The sequence below is a fragment of the Ictidomys tridecemlineatus genome, chromosome 1 (assembly GCF_052094955.1).
Source record: "Ictidomys tridecemlineatus isolate mIctTri1 chromosome 1, mIctTri1.hap1, whole genome shotgun sequence".
In the NCBI taxonomy this organism is placed as follows: Eukaryota; Metazoa; Chordata; class Mammalia; order Rodentia; family Sciuridae; genus Ictidomys; species Ictidomys tridecemlineatus.
In genome coordinates this window covers 190,387,043-190,405,134 of record NC_135477.1, presented here as the reverse complement: position 1 = coordinate 190,405,134, position 18,092 = coordinate 190,387,043, and the positions used below count along the sequence as shown (strand labels likewise).

The following is an 18,092-nucleotide window of genomic DNA, read 5'->3' as shown; positions in this document are numbered from 1 at the left end:
ATCAATTTGTTGTTTTATATAATTATTAGCAGAGCTTCTCCCCCTACTTTATCCACCCACATTTCTGTGTTTAGAAAATCTGTGATGAATGCTCAACAACATTTTAAATCATCAACATCTAACACTGGCAAAGAGGACATAATGTTAAACCATCATATTATCTTGACTGATGGGTTTTAATAAGAATGTCTTATTATGTCTATTCAAACAAAATGAATTTATTAGATTGTTGGGCCTGGTACTGCAGATTGCCTCAGGGAAAACACAAATAACAGAGGAGAACTAGCTTTCTATCTGTACTCTATGACTTACTGACACTGGGATTTGGTTAAAGAGCCTACATTTTGTGAACCTACATTCATGATTTTAAATAGGATTATCATTGCCTTTATCTCTTGAATGTATTATGGCTCTTTAAATGAGCATGACACACATGTAAGTTATATTTTGGTTTCCATATTTCACTTATCATTGAATTGCTTCAAGAATTAAATGAGTTTCCCATCTAGAAATCTTCTTCACAGAAAAGAAAACAATCAAGCATGTGAAGAGAACTTACAATGGGAGAAAAATTGTTGCACCTGCACATCAGGTTTAGTGTTCATCTCCAGGATATATAAAGAAATCATAAAACTTAACACAGTACAAACAAGTATTCCAATCACCAAATGGGCAAAGGAAATGAACAGGCACATCATAAAAGAAATGCAAATGGCCAAAAAATATATGAAATAAATGTTCAACATCACTACAAATTAGAGAAATGCAACTTAAAACTACACTGTCATTCCAACTCACTCCAGTTGGAATGGCAATTATCAAGAGTACAAGTAATAGAACATGTTGAAAAGGATGTGAGAAAAGTTGATTCAATTAGACAAAGGGGAATAATAGGAAGGTGGAGAAATGGAAATAGAAAAGACAGAATGAATCAAACATAACTTTCCTGTGTTCATCTATGAATATACACACAGTGGAACTGCATATCATATACAACCATAAGAACAGGATCCTTATTAGAATAAGTTATATGCTATATTCTATGTATATATAGTATTCCAGAATTCACTCTTCTGTCATTTACATATCTAAAAATAGTGAAGAAAATTAATTTAAAAATTTTATACTATGAACCTGTATAGGATGTTCAATGAAATTCTAGTAATCTAAATTTAGAAGAGTAATATTGTAACTTTGGCGATACATGATGAGTAAATTTGAGCAATTTGATTTTATGCATCAATTCCTGCTCTAAGATTCTCAAAGAGGCAGCTACTAAGAAGATTTGGAGTCTTTTGTAGTACTCTAGGACCATTTCTGGGAAGCAGTATCATGTCTACAGAGATGCAGGGGGTACAGAATTATTCTTTCAAGGGACAGGTGTACCCATGCTACAGCTACACTGTGACTACAATCTTGTGGATTCCATGTGCTTCTAGCTGGACCACAACTTTACTGAGTTTCATATCCTAGTTTATTCAGTGTGAGTGATGCCCGTGTGTACCTCACAGTGCTGTCATGAGAAATACAGGGAATAGCGCACATTAAGTGCTCAGTACATGCTCTGGGTTGAATTGTCATGTCCTTCCCAGCATATCAGCTTATTACATCATCTGAAAATGAGGTTTTTGTCCATTAAAATGTTATATAAGGCCATAGTCAATTAGAATGGGCTATAATCTGATGACTCATCACCTTAGAAGAAGAAAATTTGGACAAGTATACTTGTGCAGAGAGAACACCATGTGATAATGGTGACCGAAAAAGGAGAAATGAGTGCACATGTGAAGGTATGCCAAGTATTCCCCACAACCACTGAAAGCTAGAGGAATCAAGGAAAAATTTCCCCTAGACCTTTCAGAGCATATACCTCATAATAATTCAGTTTGGACTCCTAGACTCCACAACTGTGTTACAGTAACTTGATTTTTTTTCCAGTGGATTACTTTTGAATTTTATTTTTTTTAAATTACATTAGTTTTTAAATCTTTTTTTTACTTCTATTTTTTTATTATTAGTTGTTCAAAACCTTACAAAGTTCGTGACATATCATATTTCATCATTTGATTCAAGCAGATTATGAACTCCCATTTTTACCCCATATACATATTGCAGATTCTTTCAGACACCCAGTAAGTATTATTTTTCAGAGTAGGGCCCATATGTTTGGCTCCCCCTTAACACTCAGTAGAGGGGTTAGTCCCAGACTGGTAGCTTCCTGCCATCAAAGGGAAAAAGAGGAGTTCCACGTGGTTATCAACATCCTGTGTCCACAAAGATCTGGATAAAATATCATGAAAACCCAGTATGGAATTCTAAGAGTTAATGATATTCTGAAATTCACATGGAAATCAACAATCCAAAAGATGAGATTCTAAAAACTAATATGTAGACTGTTGTTGAAGTACAGAGGTAGGGCTTGCAGTCTTCAGGGAAAAGGTCTGCAAATGAGAAATGCCCATGAGAATGGAGGATCCTAAGTGCCCCATTTTATCATGAACATATGCAGGTGTAATCTAAGTAGACGCTACAGGTAGTGCACTGGGAAAAGAGGCAGGTAAAGAAGGTGAAGACTGCACTCAAAGAGGAACTTATGTCACCTTCATTGCCCCTGAAATTTCTAGACAAGGACCATCAGTTCGAAGTGTTTAGACCAGGAACATTAGCGAACCCTGGGGGCTTATAAAAATACAGAAGCTCAGGCCCACCCCTGGCGCCTGAGTCAGACACTCTGAGTTGAGGCCCAGAAGTCTGAGTTTGAGTGAGCTCTCCAATTGACTGTCATACACCCTATTTGAGATACACTGTTCTAGTCTTGAACAGATGGCCTGGGATGGAAGCATCAATTTTATTCTCCATGAAGACACCTGGGAATTGCAGAACCATACCAATAACTTTTCCCTTCCAAGCTTCTGACCCTTCACCCTAGTCTCTCTTAAAATCAAATATCCAAAATAATATGTGTGTATATATATATATACACACACACACACACACACACACACACACACACACACACACACACAATGGAAAATTACTCAGCCTTAAAGAAAAGTCAAATTAAGGAATTTGCCAGTAAATTGATGGAACTAGGGAATGTCAAGGTAAGAAAAATTTGTCAGTCCCAAGAAACAAAGGCCAAATATTTTCTTTTATATGTGGAATGGGGAGGGAATGGGGAGGGAAAAAAGGAATGGGGAGAGAAAAACAGAAGTTTATTGGAGTGTATAAAGGGGAATGAAGATAAGGGAACAGCATGAGAATAGGAAAGATATTAGAATGAATTGGACGTAACTTTCTTCTGTTTATATATGAATACATGACCTGTGAAATTCCATACCATGTACAACCACATAAATGAGACCTAATTAGAATAAGGTATATTCCATGTATGTATAATATCTCCAAATGTACTCTGCTGTCACATATATCTAAGAAGAAGAAATAAAAAGGAGTAAAAGGACCTGGAGGAGGGAAAGAAAGAGGAAAGGGAAACACTGCGGAATGATATTGCTTATTTTTATAATAAATTTATATGTGAATGTATAACAATAAATCTCCTTGCTCTGTAAAACTATAATGCATTAACAAAAATTTGGAAAAGATTAAAAAGTGGATAGTGGCATATGAACCTGATTGGCAAATCATAACTTGGTTGAATTCCCAATACCAAAAAAATTTTAATTACATATATATGTATGTATACATATGCACACACACATATACAAAAGTTACTGTAAAAACATATTTAATTACAAAAATCCCATGAAGTAATCAATAGATTCAGAAAAACCTGTCCACAACACTCAGCACTCATTCATATTTAAAACACCAGAGTGACAGAAGGACATTTCTTCAAAATTGTAAAAGCTGTATGTGAGAGAACAAATGCCAACATCAAACTGAATTTAAAAAGTTGAATTTTTTTCTAAAAATAAAAACAAAACAAGTAAGTAAACTTTCACCACCCTTGAATCCCTGGCCAGAGCAAACAGGCAAGAGAAGAAATCTAATGGCATACACATAGGAAAGAAGTCCTGTTGCCTCTGTGTACTGATGACATGAACATTTTACTTAGATGATTTAAAATGCTCCATCAGAAAATTTTTAATGTTGATAACAAATCTACCAAAGGAGATGATACAAGAACATAATACATAAATCAATTGCATTCCTATATTGCAAAAACAAACCTGCTTCAAAACAATTGGGGAGAATATTTTATTCACAAAACCCTAAAAAATAAATACTTGGTAAAATATCTAACCTAGGAGATAAAAATCTTCAACAATGAAAATTATAAAATGGTAAATAGAAATAACTTGAAGTCAACCTTTAGAAGTGGAAATACTTCTAATGTTCTTGAATAAACAAAATTAGTATTATCTAAATGATCATACTACCTTAACCAATGAACAGACTCAGTACAATCCCAATCAAAATATTAATGAGATCCTTCACAACACACAGACAATGCACATTTCTCAAATTCTTTTTGACCCAGAAGTGAAATAGAATAGTCAAATGTATTCTGAACCAGAAGAGTGATGCTGAGAGCTTCACAGTACCAGATATCCAATTATGTCACAGAGCTTTATAAAAAAAACCAGATTTATATTGGCACCAAAACATACCTGAAGACCAATGGAATAGAAAATACAGACAGATCCACAAAGATACAGTGCCTGATTTTCAACAAAGGAGCCAAAAATATATGTTGGAAAAAACAGAAACTTTTTTTTTATAAGTGCTGCTATAAAAACTGGATATTCATATGTAGAAAAACATAAAACTTTATCTCTCTCACCCTGCAAAAAAAGCCAAATCCAAGGGGATCAAAGACCTAGGAATTAAACCAGAAACTCTACAGTTGCTTAAAGAAAATGTAGGCCCAACACTCCAAATTATTGACAAAATTATCAACTTCCTTAACAAGACTTCTAAAGCACAAGAAATAAAACTAAGAGTAAATAAGTGAAATAAAATCAAATTTCAAAACTTCTGCACAACAAAGGAAACAAGAATGTAAACAGAGAGCCTACCAATATGAGAAAATATTTTCCATCTGAATCTCAGAAAATTAATGTACAGAATTTAAAAAAAGATTTAAAAAATGAAACCCCCAATTACTAATTGGGCACAAAATCTAAACAAGACATTACTTAAAAGAAGAAATACAAGTGGCATATATATGTTCAACATCTCTAGGAATCAGGGAAATGCAAATCAAAACTACAAGAAAGACAAAGTCTGTTATTATTGTGCCCTCACTCTTTCCATATACTTCAATAAAACTATTAGATTCAAAAAGAACTACATGGAGATTTTATCTTACTGCACTCAAAATATCAATTATCAAGAGTAATGTGGGGAATCCACATATCAGAATATTTAGGTAGAAAGGAATAATAAAGCTTACTGGATTAGACATAGTAGGATAAAGGGAATGGAAGAAATCGGAATAGGAAAAACAGTAGAATGAAACAAACATAACTTTCCTATGTTCTTATATGAATACACAACCTGTGTAACTCCACAGTATATATAGCACAAGAATGGAAAGTTATAGTCCATGTATGTATAATATGTCAAAATACACTTTGCTGAAAAGAATTTTTTAAAAAGAATAATATGTGGTGAAATTTACACTAATGCAGTGTTGATAGGACTGCAAATTAGTACAGCCATCCTGTAAAACTGTATGAATATCCCTTTCAAAATTTGGAATACAACCACCATCTGACCTGGTTGTCCCATTCCTTGGTAAATATCCAAATGTCTGAAATCAGTATACTATAGAAACACACGTACATCAGTGCTTATAGCAACCCAATTCGTAATAACCTACCTACAGCACCAGCTAACATACTCATCAACAGACTAATGAATAAAGAATACTTGGTGTATATACACAATAAAGTTTTACTTAGTCATTAAGAATTAAATGGTGGCACTAGGTGGAAAATTGATGAAATGAGAACACAATTCTAAGTGAAATAAGCCACACTCAGAAAGCCAAGGGTCGAATGTTTCCCCTCATATGTGAATACTTGACCACATAATGAAAAAGGGGAGAATCCAACACAAATAGCAGAGATATCTGTGGAAGGGGTTATAGGGAAGACAGGGAGGACAGAGGGATGAAAAGTAGAATGAAACAAACCAAACTCTCTCTGTAAATCTAGAAATAAAGCAGGGTGAATTTAAATGTTGTGTATGTCTATAATGCACTAATTTAAAATTTTATAAATGAATAGAAGATACACCAAGAAGCCAGACTCATTGTTCTCCCTTTCACTCTTCCTCTATTTTTTCTTTTACTTTTATTTCTTTTCTTCCTCCTCATAAACAATGCACCCTATGTTGTCTATAGATCAGCCCTATTTTGAAATTGCAAATCTTTGTCTTCCTGATATCTTCTTCTTCTTTCCTCTTATTTACCACTATTTTTAACTTCTCTTACCACTGGTTAATTGTAAAATGTCAGACCCCACCACTAATTCTCTAGAAGCAACTCATAGGTAATACCAATTGTTTGAGTTTACAATGGACAAAATTCATGATTAACTACTATCTTTACTGATAGAAATTGTTTACCCTACAATTTCTGTTTATGGTGTCAATCAACATTGTAGATGTCATAATAGGAACTAAGTACTTAATTTAATCCTATGTGTTATATGCATAGGTTTTTGCAATTATTTGACTCCCCCTAATCTCCGAGGCACTGGAAACCTACAGGATAAAAGCTGGTAGAGTAAAAACCCCACTGCTTCAGGTCCATTTGTAGATATGGGTAGACACTTAAACAATAAAAAAAAACAGAGAGATAAAAACATCCAAAACAGAATAATTTAGCAATAGACTCCACTGATACTACAGTACAGGAAATATCAAGGAATGAATTTAGAAAATTCACAGACAAGATGATCTAAGAGGTAAAAAAATTATATATATATATATATATATATATATATATATATGTATATATATATATGCCAAATGCCTAATCTACAAAAAACAAAACAAAACGGAATTTTAAAAGCAGCTAGAAAAAAATGACTGGTCATATTTAGAAGTAAACAAAAATGATTTCAGCTGATTTTTCAAGCCAGACCCTTAAAAACTAGGAGAACTTGAAATAATATATACAAAACTCTGAAAGATAATGGATGCTATCAAAATTAATTTTTAAAAATAATTAAGAATATTTTTTAGAAATGTTACCTCACTATTCAACCAAGTGAATCAATTTTCTTAAACAAATCTGTTGATTACTTTGTATTTGCCTCACAACTAAAGAAGTTTTAGAAATACAAGGTAAACTAAGACAATGTCCAAACTTTCAGGAATATGCAGATGTGGGAACAGGTACTTTTTGCCAAATCTGTAAATAATGTGTGACTAAATGGTGTAGTTAATTTTAACCCAAATTTTCCAAGAGCTGCACAAGGCCAGTTGCCAGTTGGGAACTGGTAATTGCTGCTAGTATAGGTTCACATATTCAAAAGAAAGTACTTAGCACTTACCCTGATCCTGACTTCTGTATTGTTACCATTGAATCCTACTCTAAAACCTTTTGCTGAGCAATAATTATGTCTCCTAGAGAAATTTTGTAGTAAGTTTGTATAGAACATATTTTTAACATGTTAAGATATATGTATAAACAAATTTAAACTTTATAAATATAGTGTTCTGAATTAATCAATTTTCATTTAGCTGAGTAATCTTTTTTATACTTGAAAAAATATTTAACACTAGCATCAGTATATAAGAACATCCCCTAGCTAATTGTTGGTAATAGCTTCAATCATATAACAAAATCATATCTCTCCAGAATAGACTTGAGGGTGAGGTATGTGACTTAGGTTGTAGAGCATTTTCTAAGCATGAAAAGCATGTTCAATTCCCACCACCACGTGTATCAAAGAATAATAAAATCTAAAACTAAATATTTTATATAGATATTGTAAATACCAGATAAATTTAAAAATAAGACATATAAACATACATTATAGCAGGATGCTTCTATTAAACAAAATATGAAGAAGACAACACTAAAAGTAATAGAGGCAAGTTAGATATTGTACTATATTTAAATAAAAATAAAAAAATGTTAACCTGCCTTTGAAATTTGTAATTGGAAAAATGTTTATATTCCTAAATTTTGAAATATATTTCTGATTTTACTGTGCTTTTTTAGACAACTTTAAACAGGTTTTTTTCCTACGTGAGAAATATGTATTTTTGGTCAGTCCCTGCAGCCGCCGCAGCTGGCCGCCCTCAGCCAGCAGCTGGGCGCCACATCAGGCAGGCTTCTCTGTAGGGATGGAGGAGGCGGCTGACGGGCGCGGCGGGGGCTGCAGAGAGCTCCTCCGGCTCCGGCTCCCCTGCGGTGCAGCTTGGGCGGCAGCATCTCCATGGGACCCGCCCGCAGTGCCCTGGCGCTCTGACAATATTTCCACTGCTGGACCGAGGACACGGGGTTTGGAATTCCTGGAGAATTACCTTTGAGAGAAGCTGGAAATAATTTTTTAAATTTCATCTCTTAGTTTCCATCTTGTTGCATTTCTGAGGCTTATCCAGGAGCCATGAACAACTTTAGTAATGAAGAGTTTGACTGCCACTTGCTTGATGAAGGCTTTACTGCCAAGGACATTTTGGACCAAAAAATTAACGAAGTGTCTTCTTCTGACAATAAGGATGTCTTTTATGTCACAGACCTTGGAGACATTCTAAAGAAACATCTAAGATGGTTAAAAGCTCTTCCTCGCGTTACCCCCTTTTATGCAGTCAAATGCAATGATAGCAGAGCCATAGTGAAGATCTTAGCTGCCATTGGGGCAGGATTTGTGCTAGCAAGACTGAAATACAGTTGGTGCAGAGTCTCGGAGTGCCTCCAGAGAGGATTCTCTATGCAAATCCTTGTAAGCAGGTGTCTCAAATTAAATATGCTGCCAGTATTGGAGTCCAAATGATGACTTTTGACAGTGAAGTTGAGTTGGTTAAGGTTGCCAGAGCACATCCAAAGGCAAAGTTGGTTTTGCGGATTGCTACTGATGATTCCAAAGCAGTCTGTCATCTCAGTGTTAAATTCGGTGTCACACTCAAAACCAGCAGACTTCTTTTGGAATGAGCTAAAGAATTAAACATTGATGTCATTGGTGTCAGCTTTCACGTGGGGAGTGGCTGCACTGATCCTGAGACCTTCCTGCAGGCCATCTCTGACGCCTGCTGTGTCTTTGACATGGGAGCAGAGGCTGGTTTCAGCATGTGTCTGCTGGATATTGGTGGTGGCTTCCCTGGATCTGAGGATGTGAAGCTTAAGTTTGAGGAGATCACCAGTGTGATCAATCCAGCACTGGACAAATACTTTCCATCAGAGTCTGGAGTGAGAATCATAGCTGAACCAGGAAGATATTATGTTGCTTCAGCTTTCACGCTTGCAGTTAATATCATTGCCAAAAAACTCGTATTAAAGGAACAGACAGGCTCTGATGATGAAGATGAGGCAAGTGAACAGACCTTTATGTATTATGTGAATGACGGAGTATATGGATCATTTAATTGCATCCTTTATGATCATGCACATGTAAAGTCCCTGCTGCAGAAGAGACCTAACCCAGATGAGAAGTATTATTCATCCAGCATATGGGGAACGACTTGTGATGGCCTTGATTGGATTGTTGAGCGCTGTGACCTTCCCGAAATGCATGTGGGTGATTGGATGCTTTTTGAAAACATGGGTGCATACACTGTTGCTGCTGCTTCTACTTTCAATGGATTCCAGAGGCCAACTATCTATTATGTGATGTCAGGACCAACATGACAGTGCATGCAGCAAATCCAGAACCATGGCTTCCCACCCAAAGTGGAGGAGCAGGACTTTGGCACTCTGCCCGTGTCTTGTGCTCAGGAAAACAGCATGAAACGTCACTAGTATCAACATGTAGATGCCGCTCTGTAGCTGTTCACTACAGATTTAGCTTAAGTTAAGGGATCTGGGGGGACCATTTAACTTAATTACTGCTAGTTTTGAAATGTCTTTGTAAGAGTAGGGTTGGCACAGATGCAGCAATATGGATGACTAGAAGATGGGGTCACACTTATCTGTGTTCCTATAGAAACTATTTGAATATTTGTTTTATATGGATTTTTATTCACTTTGAAAGACCCCAGCCCAACAACCTCAGGCCTAATTGCAAAACCACCAAGGCATGTCTCGAACCTACGCAGGCACCAGGTGTGTTTTTCAGATAATCAGTTAGGTGTCACCGGTTGAGAAAGAACAGAGAACCAGGTCCCAAGGTATGCCTGAATAAGCAGGAACAAGAGGACCAGAGTGCAAACATGTAGCTTTTATGTGGTTTTTCCAGTAACATAAAGTGAAAAACAACTTTGCCCTTTAGGTAACCTATATGCTGGGTTTAAGATTAACCAATAAGAAACCTATTGATTACCGTGTGCGAAAACTGCTCCTTTACCCTATAAAAATTTCTGTATCCCCAAGCCCAGTGTGCCAGTTAACCAAAGCTCCGGCTGAGGTTCTGCTGGGCACCTGCAGGCGCCTGTGTCCCAATAAACCTCTTGCTTTTGCAGCCAGTGTTTCGTATGTGATTCTCCTTAGACAGGGAAACGGGGGTCTTTCAACTTTTCAAACAAGCTACTAAAGAGTGCCCCCTCAGCTGCCCAGCAAGCATTTGTAGCTTGTACAGTGGCAGAATGGGCCAAAAGCTTAAAGTTGTGACCTGTTTTGAAAATAAAGTATCTTGAAATAAAAAAAAGAAATATGTATTTTTACACTTAAAATCACATATCATCTAGAGATTTAAAAGAACACAATTTGCTTATCAACATAGTCCTAAACATAGTCCTATAGATTATGAATTAGTTAATGAAAAAATAGACATTATGGTTCATGTTATCAATATTTATTTTGCAATTTTACTCCCTGCATCATTCTAATTTTTTTAAGGAATTAGAAAAACAACTCCTAACTTCATGGGATTTAATAAACTAAAATTACATGTTAGCATCGAATGAATCTTCAAATAAAATTCTTGTTAACATTAAAAGTTATTATATTATTCCCTTGTTAGAACTTTTTAGACAAAATTAGTATTTTTCCTCTCTGCTTAATGTAAAATATTTTGCAACTTTCTTGTTCCACGTTTTCAACAATATTGTTTGTGTATCTTCTATCTTTGCATACTATTAATATAATCTTTATGCAAATTCATTTCTTTTTACATCTAAAATAAATAAATAATGAGACTTGAATAAAATTTTAAAATTTCTTAATAAACAAAATGTCTTTTAAATTATTTTTTGAATTTTTCATTTTTTGTTTTAATTTGTGCTTTCAATGTAAGATTACTGCATAGAGAAAATAAAGCTAACTCAAAACCCACTTAAAAAGGGATATTATTATTATCATCATGATTATAATCATCATTATTATTCTTACCAGAGAGAAGAGCTCACTGGTCAAAAATGTTAATACTTCAGAAGAGTCATAGAATGAGGAAGAGTAAGGGTGTACATCTGCAAAAGAACATTTTTAAAAATCTCAAATATTTGTGATATGAAATAACAGTACACAGTTATTTTTTCTCAAAAATATTTTTATTTTTAACCCATTCAGAGATATGGATCCCCATACCTCTTCCCTGTAATTCTTTATTGCCAGTTTTCAAATTGTGCTCTTTCTGAGTTTGTAAACATGTAGTAAAACCACTGGTCACAGCTCACAAGTCAGAATGTCATCAGACCTCTGCCAAACTGGAAATTCATGCAGTATTTCTGTGTTCCAGCATTGGGATAGAATTCTTTTCCCAGGAAAAGTAGTTATCATTGTTGAGGCTTCTAACTGATTTGATGTGACCACATACATTAATGGGGCTTATATCCTTCATTAAAATAATCTGATTGTTGATATTAAGCATATCTTAAAAATGTCTTCACTTCAACATTTAAAACACTAAGTACCACACTTATGCAAGTTGACACAAATAATTTATTTCTCACAATTTGTAGCATATTAACCATAGTTATCTCAATTCATGAGTAGAGAAAAATCATGAAATAAACTTATAAATCCTAGTTCAGTGGGAACTTGTCAGTGGTTTGAAATCTTCACAAGTTTCTCAACTCCCTCCCACCCCCACACCTGCCTGTTGATGTGAGAAAAGATAGAAGGGGCTGGAGTGATTTCCCTACTACATCGTCACAAACTTTGACAAAATTGTTTTCTCTGTGGGCAGGCAGAGAAAAACAAATGCCCTGAAAATCTCTCACAATGGTTTCTTTACCATGAGCATATTCCACACAAGTGAATTTCTCTGCCTCTTTTGGAAGCATGAAATTTTTTCAGAGTTTTACCATTAATTTTGCAAGAGCTCCTGGAGCTACAACTCTGCATGAACAGTGAGACTGAATTCTCAGGAGTTTGTTGCTCTCAAGCTATCTCACACAAAGTAATGATGGGTCTCAACCATTCCTCCATTTCTGCTCCAGCATCTTCTGTTCCTTGCAAGCTATGGTTCTCTGTATTTGTCAACCTTTCCAGTTTTAAAAGCATCTCTTGGTCATAGAATCTCATTTCTGTGATGTATTTAAGAAGGCTTTTTGATTTTCAGTTTTTAACTCTTTTCTCTCAGTTGAAGCATGGGAATGATGACTTATAAGTTCTTCACACACACTGGAAGAAAAATAAGTTCCAAATAATTATGTAAATTAGAACTTCAGAAACTACAAATTGTTCAGAGACTTTAATATATTTTCAAAAATTATCTAATCAAAATCCACAACTGGAATTAATTTCCATCCTTCATTGTTATGTTAGGAAAGTATTTTAGAGTATGACTCTGACACTTATGAGCAGATTATAAGATAAAAGTTAATGTTTAAAGCTACGAAACAATACCTCAGTTTTCCATAGCCTAAAATCTATTATCACCACAGCATGTGATATATAGCATATTTTTTTCTATGATGCTGATTTGTATATGATAAATTATCAATTCAGTTAATATTAACCTACTTATTATTAGGAAAACTAGATTCAGTGTCTTACATCTTGATTTCAGTCAAGATATTTTGCAAATGTGCAACCATGAAATGTATGTATTATGTATATGGTACAATAAATGGGAAAACATTCAATGTAAAAGAAAATAATTTTTCCCATTAATTCATAAAAAGATCACTTCATGATATGACAGTATGCTAGAAAAATAAAGATCAATATCTAAATTATATGATATCTTTTAGCTAGGAAGACAAAATTAAGTTAGGCATTATAAATCATGAAGTTTCTATTAAATGGGAAGCGTAGGTATAAAACAGCAAAGCTGGCAAGGGGAGTATCAGAAAAATAAAAAGAATTGGAAGTTAATAGGAGCATTGAAGAAAAACTTCACTTGTGATCTGATGTTCTGAAATGAACCAGAAAGTTCTTCTTGTTCTGCCAAGGTTCTCAACCTTTATCTTCCCCAAATTTCCAGAATTATATGGATTTCAGATTTGGTTTATAATCTAACACCTTAGAATATAAAAACCTTCAATGTGCTCATCAGATTCCCTTATTTCAGGGCTCAGAAAAAATACTATTTGACTAATCTTTTTTGAGAAGATTGGATTATAAATTTGGAGATTACATGACTTTAATTGGATATATTCAGCTATTCAGCATTGAAAAATAATTTAAATGTTACATATTTTATGAAATATTTCAACTTGAAAAACCCAACAGGTTTAGGATATTTAAACAATACCACAAATATCATGATGTTATTATTTATAGTTACTCAATGAGTTACAAGATAAAAGCAGCTGAAGTGTATTTAAGCTTTCCCATAAAATGAATTTTATGCTCACATTTAAGAAATTATACTTCAATGAGAGACACCTTGTAATATGAATAACAGTATTAATTTTTTTATTAAAATAAATTTTTTTTCATGAGTGGTGTCTGCAACTTTTCAGAGTAGAAAGCCCCAGAACTTACTTTCTCACAAACACTGACATAGCAAGATTATGGTCCAATGATCCTGTAAGAACATACCAGAAGCCAGTTATGAAATTGGGGTATTCCATAGAATATACAGTTTTATTTAAAGAAGGGAAAGAAGCCATTTTCTTTAACCTGTTGTCAACCCCATGCCCAACCTACCAGGATAAACATAATTCATGACTACTTTCTTAGGAGGAAGAGTGGATATGCTTCCAATATTCAAGGTGTTGTTTAGGGAGAGACAGTGTCTGAGGAAATGATTTGTCTTACATATCTCAATGCTCATGTGAGGAAATCTCTTACTTTCAATACCTGAGTTGGGCTCAGAATCAGAGAGAGCTCAAAAGGACTGTCTAAGACTCTACAATATTGCAATAAGACACCAGGGGGAAGAATAGAGTACAAGACCTTCCTAAAGAATCCAGCAAACCTGTCTAATTCAGAAACCATAATTCAAGTCCACAAAGAAGCACTCTCTTAAAAGATTTGAGGGGCTTCCAATATTTCCAACTAATTTGGAAAACTTGTCCCCCATACAAAACTGATTCACAAAGTCTGGAAGAGGTAGCTGTTTTTTCAAATGCAAAAACAAACAAACAAAAAAATTGTAACAGAAATAACAACACACATGAAGAAACACAAAAACACAAATAAATCAATAAAAAGGACCAATCCTAAGACTTTGAAGGTAATATGAATAATTTCATGAAATGAAAATAGTCCTCTTAAAAGTACATACATGTGTTATGAGAGAATACAGGCATAAAACTAAACAAAGGAGTTGGGATTGTGGCTCAGTGGTAGAGCAGTCGCCTAGCATTCACAAAGCCCTGGGTTTAATCCTCAGCACCACAAAAAAATGAAAAAATAAAATAAAGTTACTGTGTCCAACTACACTAAAAAATAAATATTAAACAAAAAGAAAACTAGGGCTGGGGATGTTGCTGAAGCAGTAGCTCACTCACCTGGAGTGTGTTCAGCCCAGGTAAGATCCTCAGCACCACATACAAACAAAGATGTTGTGTCTGCCAAAAATTAAAAATAAATATTAAAAAATTCTCTCTCTCTCTCTCTCAAAAAAAAGAAAACTACAAAAAATCAGGAAAATACATGTAAAATATAAAAATGCCAACACAACAGTATAAAAGCTAAATAAAACAATATATGAAAAAAAATTCACTATATGTGTTCAGTAACAGATTTGATCAAGCACAAGAGTGAGTCACTGAACTAAAATATAGGCTTTTTGAAATTACTGATAGAAATAAAAAGAAAAGCAAAAAAAATTTTATAAGTGAAAAAACTTTACAGGACTTATGAGATAATATTAGGTAAATTAATATGTGTTTTTCATGTATCTCTAAAGAAGAGAAAGAAAAGGGGGAGGAGAACTCACTTGAAAAAATAATAGAATTTTTTTTCAATTCTGAGAAAGAAAATGGATACTCAAATTCAAGAAGCTCAAAGAACAATAATTAAGATAAATCTACAAAGGACCCACAGTGAGGGAAGCATATTCACTTTTCCTCCTAATTGTAACTACCAAACTGTAACTACCAAAATTTAAAAATCAAGATTTTTGATGGGCCGAGGCTGTGGCTCAGCAGTAGCACACTTGGCTGGCATGTCTGAGGAAATGGGTTCAATTCTCAGCACCTCCTATAAATAAATAAATAAACATCTTTCAATTCTCAGCACGACATATAAATAAATAAGTAAAGTCTATTCACAAATAAAAATAACTAAATAAATAAATAAATGAAATGAAAATAAAGAATTCTGAACACAAGAACTGAAGAGTGATTTATCTTTTATAATGGAGCTTCCAGAAAATCATCAGAAGATTTTTTGGAAGAAAAATTTAGGTCAGAGTTTATGTATTAATTTTTCAAATAAAAAAGATGCACTCACAAATTAAAAACAATTTGACAACAAAGAAAAAGAGCACCAGCAATAATGTCCTTTATAAACTTAAGAAAAAATAACATCTTTCTTGAAAAAAAATGCTGACTCAGTAAATCACCACTAGACATACTTTATGGGGAGTCTTTCAAGTAGAAACTTAAGAATACTAGGCAATAACAAAAATAAGCAAATGACCATAAAAACATTCTGAGAAAGGAATATATACAAACACAGATTTTTTTCATCAGAAAACTTTGTTTTATTTCTCATCACTGACAGTATAAAATATTCTAATTTGAATAAAATTATAAAATTATTTCTCCTTTTTAAAATTTGGGGTTTGTTTACCTACACATGATTCTAGGATGTATTTTAACATATTATAAATATATGGAGTGCAAATCATTCCAATTTTTATTCTATTCTTGTGTGGGTACACTGGTCTTGTGTTCATATGAGCATAGGAGAATCATGTACAATTCATCCTACTTCATTTTCTATACCCTCCCTTCATTCCCTTTTGTCCAAGTAAGTGAAATCCTATACTTACCCTCCCTTTTTATGGGTTAGCATCCACATCTCAGAGAGAACATTTGGCCTTTGATTTTTTTGAGACTAATTTATATCACTTAGCATGATAGTTTCAGTTCTATCAATTAACAACAACAAAAATGCCATATGTTCATTCTCCTTAAGGCTGAGTAATATTCCATTGTGTATATATACACCATACTTTCTTCATAAATTCATCTGTTGAAGGGAACCCCAGGTTGTTCCAACAATATGAATTGTTAATATTATTCTATTTCACACTTAAAATGGCTAATATATAATTTTAAAGAAATTACTATTTGATTTTTCTTAAGTATCATTTAAATTAATTCAATCTGAACTGAAAATTAGAGATTTAAAATGCCAGCATATTTTAATGCAAAACAACTATGTACATATCTAACTTAAGAAATGTTCAAATGGCATTACAAAATGGGGTACTTAATAGTGCGTGGGACTGTAAAATAAAAAAATGAAATAAACCTGTCACTCTTATAAACAGTTTATTTTAAATTATAATTTGAAGAATATAATCTATGAGTTTAAAAAAATGGCTAAGATGGTAAAATTCATTATGTTTTTATCACACGCAGTAAAGATGAGGAAATTAATGTTTCCCTTAACCAATATGCTTGAAGAACTTTTATGTAACAGGATAATGGGAAGAGAGAGACCTGTGAGAACAGAAGCAGATTGGAGTGATATAGCTGCAAGCTGACAAAAATTGAGGAGGATTAAGTGTTATCACAAAAGCTAGGAAGATGAATGGATGGATTTTATCCAGAGTCACAGAAGGAGCACAGCATTTCTCACACCTTGATTTCAGATTCTGACTGCTAGAATTTTGAGATAATAAATTTCTGTTGTCAGCTACATAGTTTGTGGTATTTTGTTATGTAACTCCCAGGAAAGTTATGTAGTCCCATTCAGGGTTGCTCTGTCATATATCTCTTAACAATATGTGGGCAGAAATAATAGATAAACCATAGAGATTACAAATTGAAAAAATAATTTTGGTGTTTAAAAACATTTACATTTACCTACTATTATTACTATTACTAGAAAAATTTTTAGTCATTGTCAGGAGTTGCCATGGACTAGGGACAGAATTGGTACGTAATTAGTACTGTGAAAATTTGGTCTCTTAGGGTGTGTGGATTTAGGTATTTTCATTGTTAATTTGGACTTATGCAAAAATGAAAAAAACTCAAATATTTGAAATATATACAGATATGAATTTGAATTCTAATTTTAGTACATCACTATTTGTTAACACAACAGGTAGTTGTTAAATTAATTTAAAAATCAGTTTTCTTTATTTCTATTAAATTATATTGCATTGAGAGAAATATATGCATTTCAGCTTGCCAATTTAGAATTTAGTGTAATGGATTCTGTAGATACTTCTGTTCTAGAACATCAAAACACTGCATTATGTTGCATACTTGTGTATATTATATACTAAAATATTTACATATATGCTTAAATGTATTTAATGTGTACATACTTCAGTGTTCTTTGAAAATTTCATAATATATATTGTAATAGTAGCTAATCAAAAATAATTTTTTATTACTTTTCACAAAAATTTGGGTTTTTTTTATAGATGCACATCTGAAAA

The 18,092-nt window shown here is 33.6% G+C and overlaps 1 pseudogene; it reads left to right on the top strand.

Moving 5' to 3' along the window:
* Positions 1 to 8,469: 8,469 nt before the first annotated feature.
* On the top strand, positions 8,470 to 9,845 carry LOC144364849 (ornithine decarboxylase pseudogene; annotated as a pseudogene).
* Positions 9,846 to 18,092: the final 8,247 nt, after the last annotated feature.